This window comes from Coenobita brevimanus, chromosome 102, assembly GCF_032717465.1.
Source record: "Coenobita brevimanus isolate Jiangsu-jjx chromosome 102, ASM3271746v2, whole genome shotgun sequence".
Classification (NCBI taxonomy): Eukaryota; Metazoa; Arthropoda; class Malacostraca; order Decapoda; family Coenobitidae; genus Coenobita; species Coenobita brevimanus.
In genome coordinates, this window is record NC_137055.1 from 22,445,840 (window position 1) to 22,455,324 (window position 9,485).

Below are 9,485 nucleotides of genomic sequence, written 5' to 3' on the forward strand. Positions count from 1 at the left end.
ATAAAGCATTAAAAAGGAAGTGAAAAGAATAATCCAAAACAATCCTAAATTAGTCAGAGATTCAGTAGATATCAACAAATCTATTGTAATCACTGGTACAGAAGAGGAGAAAGTAAAAAACAAGATCTCAAGAGACAAAAAGGAGATGGCAAATGTAATGAGCATATTGAAAGAAGTATCAGAGGGAAATCTGTAGTAAAGACATAGAGGAACACAAAAGGTTAGGGAAATACGAGAGAAGCAAGTCGAGACCCCTAAAGGTAACCTCCCAGAGTGTAAACACCGTGGAGGAGATACTAAAAAATGCAAAGAATCTTATGGAAAAAGAGGAGTTCAAAAATGTATTGATAAAAAGATGTCTAACACAAGAGGAACTGGAATTACTGAAAGGGAAGAGGGAGGAAGCAAAATTTAAAAAAAAAAATGAGGGATGATCAGAGGAGGAGAAGAATACATTTTTTTTTTTTTTTTTACAAAGTTATAGGACTGCAGGTACGAAAGTGGTACATAAACAGGAGGGAATAAAAAGGAGGAAGGTAGTAGAACCAAGTCGTGACAAGTATATAAACAAGATGATTAAGTTGATGTACTCAAATGTGATTGGAATGGTATCTAAATTATTAGAGATGAATGATTATGTCAGAGAAAATGAACCACATATAATATGCCTAACTGAAACAAAATTAACACCAAGGCTATCAAATTACATCCTAAACTTATAGGAATATAATATATGAAGAAGAGATAGGAACTTAAAAAAAAGAAGAAGGAATTATAATATTAACTAAGAAAAATCTAAAAGTCAAAGAAATAAAACTAGATATACCCTCACAAGTAGAAATGATTGCAGTAGAGATCAGTACATCTGAAGGGAAAGTAATTGTAGCCAATTTGTACATGCCACCCAAGTAAAACACATGGGAAAGAGACGAATATGAGGACCTGGCACAGAATACAATTCAGAGTTTAAGATCATTACTACATAAAATGGAAGAGAAATTGGAAAGAATTATACTAACTGGAAATCTTAATACAAATGTAAATTGAAATACTCTAGATATAAGAAGCCAAGAGAGCTGTTGGGACCAAAAGCTCTTGGATCTCGTGCAAGAGTTTTTTCTAAGGCAACATGTGAGGGAAACCACCAGAAAAAGAGAACTCGATGTACCCTCAATGCTAGATCTCATAATTACTAAGCAAGAAAACGATATTGACAATTTAATATACCACCCTCCATTCGGCAAAAGCGGCCATGCAGTACTAAACTGTAACTTCAGGATAGCATATGACATAGTTAACAGAAATGAAAGTTACAAAAAGATCCTAAACTATAAAAAGGGAAACTATCATGACCTAAAGAAGTACTTCTTAGAAACTGATTGGGGAAAGGAGCTTAGAGGACAAGATTTAAATGCTATATATAAAAAATTCTGTGAACTTTATGAAATAGGAGTCCAGAAGTACATCTCAAAGCACAAAGAAGCAGAAAAGAAAATAAAGAAATGGTTCAATACAGAATGTAAAAAATCAAAAGAAAAAAGAGATTTGTTGTGAAACAGATACAGAAGACACAATAGTGAGAGGGCATATAATAATTACAAACAGACAAGAAACGATTATACAACATTAAAGAGGGAAGCCCAAAAACAGTTTGAGGAGGATATCATAAATAAAAGTAGTGATCAACCGAAGCTATTTTAGAGCTACATCAGAAGTAAAACCAAAGTAAAAGATAAAATACAATCCATTACGGACGAGGGGATCACCTATAAACAAGAGAAGATATTTGTGAAGCACTTAACAAGAAATTCCAATAAGTTTTTACAGAGGAAAAAATTTTTGAGAGGGATTATGTGGAACATGCATGCCCACACATACTACCAGATATACAAGGATCAGAAAAAGTAATACAAGAGGAGCTAAGTAAATTAGACAAAGGAAAAGCAAATGGTCCTGATGAAATTTCATGTTAGGTGCTACGTGAATGTGCAAAGGAGTTAAGTAAACCATTATTTTTAATTTTCAAGAAATCCTTGAGTCAAGGTAAACTACCTGATGTTTGGAAGAAAGCAAATATTATTCCCATATTCAAGAATGAGAATAGACAAAATCCACTCAACTACCGACCAGTATCACTAACCAGTGTTGTAAGCAAGGTATTAGAAAAGCTTATAAGAAAAGCGTGGGTAAATCATCTAGAACACAATATGATAACAGAAAGACAGTTCGGTTGGATGCAAGACTTTCTCATAAAATGAGAAATGAGGACAGTACTTAGAGGAAACTACTCATCATGGAAAGAAGTGACTAGTGGAGTACCACAGGGCTCAGTGCTGGCACCAATCATGTTTTTAGTGTATAGAAATTATATAGACAGTAACTCTGGAAATGAAAGCTATCTAAATATGTTTGCAGATGATGCAAAAATACAAAGGGGAATTACTAACACAGACTCTTGTAAAGAGCTACAAGAAGAATTAAATAAACTTCACTAATGGAGCAATACATGGCAAATGGAATTCAATGTGAAGAAGTGTCATGCAATCAAGTTTGGTAAAAGTGAAAAAAGACCTGATTGGGATTATACGTTAGGAAATTAAACCTTACACACATCAAAAAGAGAGAAGGACCTAGGTGTGATTATCAATAACAGACTATCTCCGGCTGACCACATCAGTGAGAAGGTACAGAACACGTATACACTGCTTGCAAATATGAGAATAGCATTCACGTAAATAAATGAGGACATGCTAAGAAAGATAATAACATCATTCATCAGACCAATTCTAGAGTATGCATCAGTAGTCTGGAGTCCTCATCTCAAAAAACACATAGACAAGATTGAAAAAGTTCAAAGGGCCGCTACAAGATGGGTACCAAGCTTAAGGGATCTAAGCTACGAAGAAAGACTAAATAAACTGAATCTACCAACACTACAGGAGAGAAGGAAAAGAGGTGACCTGATTATGCTATATGAATGCATATCAGGGAAGGAGAAAATAGACATAAATGATTACTTAACCTATGGGTAAGCATCAGCAAGAGGACACTGCAAAAAACTGCATAAGAAGAGAGGTGATAAAGACATAAGGAAATTTAGTTACCCGAATAGAGCAACTGATCAGTGGAATGCACTACCGAATGAAATAGTGTGTGCCAAAACAACTCACAATTTTAAGGCTATGTAAGATAAATATGGTTTAAGACACGGGACAGTACGAGCTTGACTCATTCCTGTAAAGATACAATTAGGTAAGAACAGTTAGGTTAGGTAAGTACACACACACACACACACACAGCTCCCCAGTCACCCCTACCATCACAACCCTAACTCAACCAAACACTCACACACACTTTTACTCACAAATAGTTTTTATCAATTATTTCCCCAACCTCCTTAACCATTTCTGATATTCCATCCAATCTTCCCCACCTAATCCCAGTCGGCTTTCCAGTTCTCCAAATTCCCAGGCCCCCATCCAATCATCCATATTACTTTCCTCACCCCAGGCACTTCCAGTTTCCCATCAACACTTCTCTATCTCAACTCCTCAAAATCTCCCATCCTCGTTTCCCCACCCCAGGCACTATTCAAGCACTATTCCTCCGTCCTGAAAAAAAAAAAATAAATAAATAAAACCCTCATTCCCTCCCTATTTCTGCCTCCATCCAACCTTCCATCCTCCCTAGCATCCTTCTTTGCTTCCCTATCCCGACCTTCATCGAACTTTCCATCCTTCCAATGCCTCTTTATTCCATCCTAAACCCAACCACACTACAATTCATCATTTTTTCCACTTTCTCAGTCTCCATCCAAACCTTCATCCTATATTCTCGACGTACCATCCCGTCTCCCACATTCTTGACCCCCCCCTCCCACTTTTTATTTTTTTCGATCTCCCCAACCTTACCCCCCTACAACGGTCCGTCTGTCATCCCCGCCATACACCTCTTCTAATACGGTATGATTGTCTGTTAAAATAGGGTGTTATTGAACGGCACCGACAAACTTTGGGAATCAATCCCTTAATAAAAAACAAAATCACATTGTTTAATAATGATATGCGAAAAAATGAGCTAATGATGAGATGAAGGACGTGAACTGAAAACAGTGCGTGCTGACTTAAGCCGAGCTATGGATACTCGGTACCAATCCGAACACTGGCGCCTCCTCCCTCACCCCCTCTCCCCCTCCCCCTTCCACTTGTTATATCCACGTACTGTCCATAGTTACGATCGAATGATGATAATATTGTACATACTGTAATGTTTACTGTGGTGTATATTAAATAAAACATTGTGTCCTTGAACAGTTTAATTAATAGTGTAAGACACTAATTACATGACATTTAAAATGATTGTAATAAATCGTGGCGTAGTACACAGCATACGGTTATGGCCACTCACCGATGCAAATATGCTGTCAGTTCCACATTAACTCTCAGCTTTCTGACATCAGCATAACATTCAGTACGGTAGCAAAATAAACGGATTATGATTATGAAGTAACAATCAGTATTTCTTGCAATCTCAGTGCCTGTCACTGAGAAATGATTTGGTAACTGTATGATAATGTACGACATCAGTGAAATTAAACAATCTAAAAGAGACTCACGTAATTACATGAAAACATTCTCATGTACGTACATTACAACAGGTGTTCCACATATATCCATCCACCTTCAATACATACATGACATCGCCGAATCATAGACTGCCCATACGCTCTGTGGTAAGTACACGATCGCATGCAACCTGAATTCGCGGGAGTAATTCATCTTCGGTGTCAACACAAGTTTCTTAAACTATGATTTTTGTTGGCCCCACGGTTAGAAATCTATGGGATTTATGTCAGGGGACCGTGCTGGCCGGGAAATTGGACCGCCATTTGCTATCCACCTGTTAGGATGCTGGACATTGAAGTATTCCTGTACAGTCATTCTGAAGTGCGCAGGTGCACCGTCGTTCATGTTCCATATCCTCTTGCGCCTTGCTGGAGGTACATCATCCAGTAATGACGGTAAATCATGCTCTAATCACGATACATATGGCCTGTTAGGGGACCAGGAAGCACATGTGAACCTATGATGCAATCACTAATTATGCCGCACCATTCATTTATTGAAAAACGATGCTGTTATCCTTTCCACCATGTAATATGGGGATTGGCCTCATCCCAAGCATGCATGTTGTGACTGTTAAACATCCCTGATCTTGTGAAAGTTGCCTCATCTGTAAACAATATCATGCTAGAAAAATCTGGATCGAGTGCTGTTTGGTCTAGAAACCACGGACAGAAGTTTGAGCGTCGTGGAAAGTCCTCTGGGAGTCAATGCTGAACTCTCTGAAAGTGGTAGGGGTGAAGGAGCTGTTCGTGAAGTACACTCCATACGTTAAAATGACTGACCCCCAAATCACTTGCCACACCTCGAGTGCTTGGTTGCGGATTCGTTGGAACTGCCTCTAGTATCCTCTCTTCAAGTTGGGGTGTGCGAACAAAGCGTCGTAGTCCTGTTTATGACATACTGCACATAAAGTTTCCTGTCACCCTTAGTGATGTGAATGTAGTGTGATGTGGATGCTGCCGCAGGGGGAATCTTTCTGCATGAAGACGGGCAGCTTCCCTACCACTTCCGTGCGCAGAACCATAGGTCAGGTTTATATCTGCCAGCTCCATGTACGAGTACAGCTGCATCCTGTTAACCTGGGGGAATGGGATAATCCGGTCAGTAAGGTAACGGAAAGAAGACTATTGTATCTTTAGCCCTCAGGTAATGGATAGATTGTGCAGCTGTAATAAGACAGTGCTGCGTTGTCAGTTCGAGGCCTGGCTTTAGTGAAAAAAGTCGGAGTAATCACCTGGCTTCGAGGGTTTATTACTGTACACGCGATAAAAAAGGTCTGCCAGTTATGTGAATAAGAGTTGCTTAATTGTTACTGTTCTTGATAGTGGGTTACGTTTACAGTAGCGCACACGTGTAACATGCTGGTTAAAGGTATAATGCATAACATTATAACCTAAATCAGCTGACTGGCAGTGTAGTGCATTGTTAAATGGACATAAACATAAAACCTTACTTGCACACAGCACATGGATATTATGAATGATCAAGAAGGCTCTAGCAAAGTGTACTGGCAATCGTTACCATACACACGTGTGGATACAAATTCGTTAACACATACACACACACACACACACACACACACACACACACACACAAACCACTTATGCTGAAATGGTGAAAGTAAAGAAAGACTTAGAAACAAGGGTGGAAGAAAAAAACATTAAAAAGGAAGTGAAAAGAATAATCCAAAACAATCCTAAGTTAGTCAGAGATTCAGTAGATATCAACAAATCTATTGTAATCACTGGTACAGAAGAGGAAGAAGTAAAAAACAAGATCTCAAGAGACAAAAAGGAGATGGCAAATGTAATGAGCATATTGAAAGAAGTATCAGAGGAAATCTCTAGTAAAGACATAGAGGAACACTAAAGGTTAGGGAAATGCGAGAGAAGCAAGTCGAGACCCCTAAAGGTAACCTTCCAGAGTGTAAACACCGTGGAGGAGATACTAAAAAATGCATAGAATCTTATGGAAAAAGAGGAGTTCTAAAATGTATTGATAAAAAGATGTCTAACACAAGAGGAACTGGAATTACTGAAAGAGAAGAGGGAGGAAGCAAAATAAAAAAAAATGAGGGAAGATCACAGGAGGAGAAGAATACATTTTTTTTTTACAAAGTTATAGGACTGCAGGTACGAAAGTGGTACATAAACAGGAGGGAATAAAAAGGAGGAAGTAGTAGAACCAAGTCCTGACAAGTATATAAACAAGATGATTAAGTTGATGTACTCAAATGTGATTGGAATGGTATCTAAATTATTAGAGATTAGTGATTATGTCAGAGAAATTGAACCACATATAATATGCCTAACTGTAACAAAATTAACACCAAGGCTATCAAATGATATCCTAAACTTAGAGGAATGTAATATATGGAGAAGAGATAGGAACTTAAAAAAAAGAAGGAGGAATTATAATATTAACTAAGAAAAATCTAAATGTCAAAGAAATAGAACTAGATATACCCTCACAAGTAGAACTGATTGCAGTAGAGATCAGTACATCTGAAGGGAAAGTAATTGTAGCCAATTTGTACATGCCACCCAAGTAAAACACATGGGAAAGAGACGAATATGAGGACCTGGCAGAGAATACAATTCAGAGTTTAAGATCATTACTACATAAAATGGAAGAGAAATTGGAAAGAATTATACTAACTGGAAATCTTAATACAAATGTAAATTGGAATACTCTAGATATAAGATGTCAAGAGAGCTGTTGGGACCAAAAGCTCTTGGATCTCGTGCAAGAGTTTTTCCTAACGCAACATGTAAGGGAAAGCACCAGAAAAAGAGGACTCGATGTACCCTCAATGCTAGATCTCACATTTACTAGGCAAGAAAACGATATTGACAATTTAATATACCACCCTCCATTCGGCAAAAGCGACCATTCAGTACTAAACTGTAACTTCAGGATAGCATATGACATAGTTAACAGAAATGAAAGTTACAAAAAGATCCTAAACTATAAAAAGGGAGACTATCATGACCTAAAGAAGTACTTCTTAGAAACTGATTGGGGAAAGGAGCTTAGAGGACAAGATTTAAGTGCTATATATAAAAAATTCTGTGAATTTTATGAAATAGGAGTCCAGAAGTACATCTCAAAGCACAAAGAAGCAGAAAAGAAAATATAGAAATGGTTCAATACAGAATGTAAAAAATCAAAAGAAAAAAGAGATTTGTTGTGGAATAGATACAGAAGACACAATAGTGAGAGGGCATATAATAATTACAAACAGACAAGAAACGATTATACAACAATAAGGAGGGAAGCCCAAGAACAGTTTGAGGAGGATATCATAAATAAAAGTAGTGATCAACCGAAGCTATTTTAGAGCTACATCAGAAGCAAAACCAAAGTAAAAGATAAAATACAATCCATTACGGACAAGGGAATCACCTATAAACAAGAGAAGGATATTTGTGAAGCACTTAACAAGAAATTCCAATAAGTTTTTACAGAGGAAAAAATTTTTGAAAGGGATTATATGGAACATGCATGCCCACACATACTACCAGATATACAAGGATCAGATAAAGTAATACAAGAGGAGCTAAGTAAATTAGACAAAGGAAAAGCAAATGGTCCTGATGAAATTTCATGTTAGGTGCTACGTGAATGTGCAAAGAAGTTAAGTAAACCATTATTTTTAATTTTCAAGAAATCCTTGAGTCAAGGTAAACTACCTGATGTTTGGAAGAAAGGAAATATTGTTCCCATATTCAAGAATGAGAATATACAAAATCCACTCAACTACCGACCAGTATCATTAACCAGTGTTGTAAGCAAGGTATTAGAAAAGCTTATAAGGAAAGCTTGGGTAAATCATCAAGAAGAACACAATATGATAACAGAAAGACAGTTTGGTTTCAGAAAAGGAAAATCATGTGTTACTAATCTGTTGAGCTACTATGACAGAGTAACAGACACATTACAGGAAAGAGAAGGATGGGTGGACAGTATCTATTTAGATTTCAAGAAAGCATTTGACACAGTACCACACCAAAGACTTTTATGGAAACTGTACCATCAAGGAGGAATTCCAGGCAAACTGTATTGTTGGATGCAAGATTTTCTCATAAGAAGAGAAAAGAGAACAGTACTAAGGGGAAATTACTCATCATGGAAAGAAGTGACTAGTGGAGTACCACAGGGCTCAGTGCTGGCACCAATCATGTTTTTAGTGTATAGAACTTATATAGACAGTAACTCTGGAAATGAAAGCTATCTAAATATGTTTGCAGATGATGCAAAAATACAAAGGAGAATTACTAACACAGACTCTTGTAAAGAGCTACAAGAAGAATTAAATAAACTTCACTAATGGAGCAATACATGGCAAATGGAATTCAATGTGAAGAAGTGTCATGCAATCAAGTTTCGTAAAAGTGAATAAAGACCTGATTGGGAAATAAAACCTTACACACATCAGAAAGAGAGAAGGACCTAGGTGTGCTTATCAATAACAGACTATCTCCGGCTGACCACATCAGTGAGAAGGTACAGAACACGTATACACTGCTTGCAAATATGAGAACAGCATTCACGTAAATAAATGAGGACATGCTAAGAAAGATAATAACATCATTCATCAGACCAATTCTGGAGTATGCATCAGTAGTCTGGAGTCCTCATCTCAAAAAACACATAGACAAGATTGAGAAAGATCAAAGGGCCGCTACAAGATGGGTACCAAGCTTAAGGGATCTAAGCTACGAAGAAAGACTAAATAAACTGAATCTACCAACACTACAGGAGAGAAGGAAAAGAGGTGACATGATTATGCTATATGAATGCATATCAGGGAAGGAGAAAATAGACATAAATGATTACTTAACCTATGGGTAAGCATCA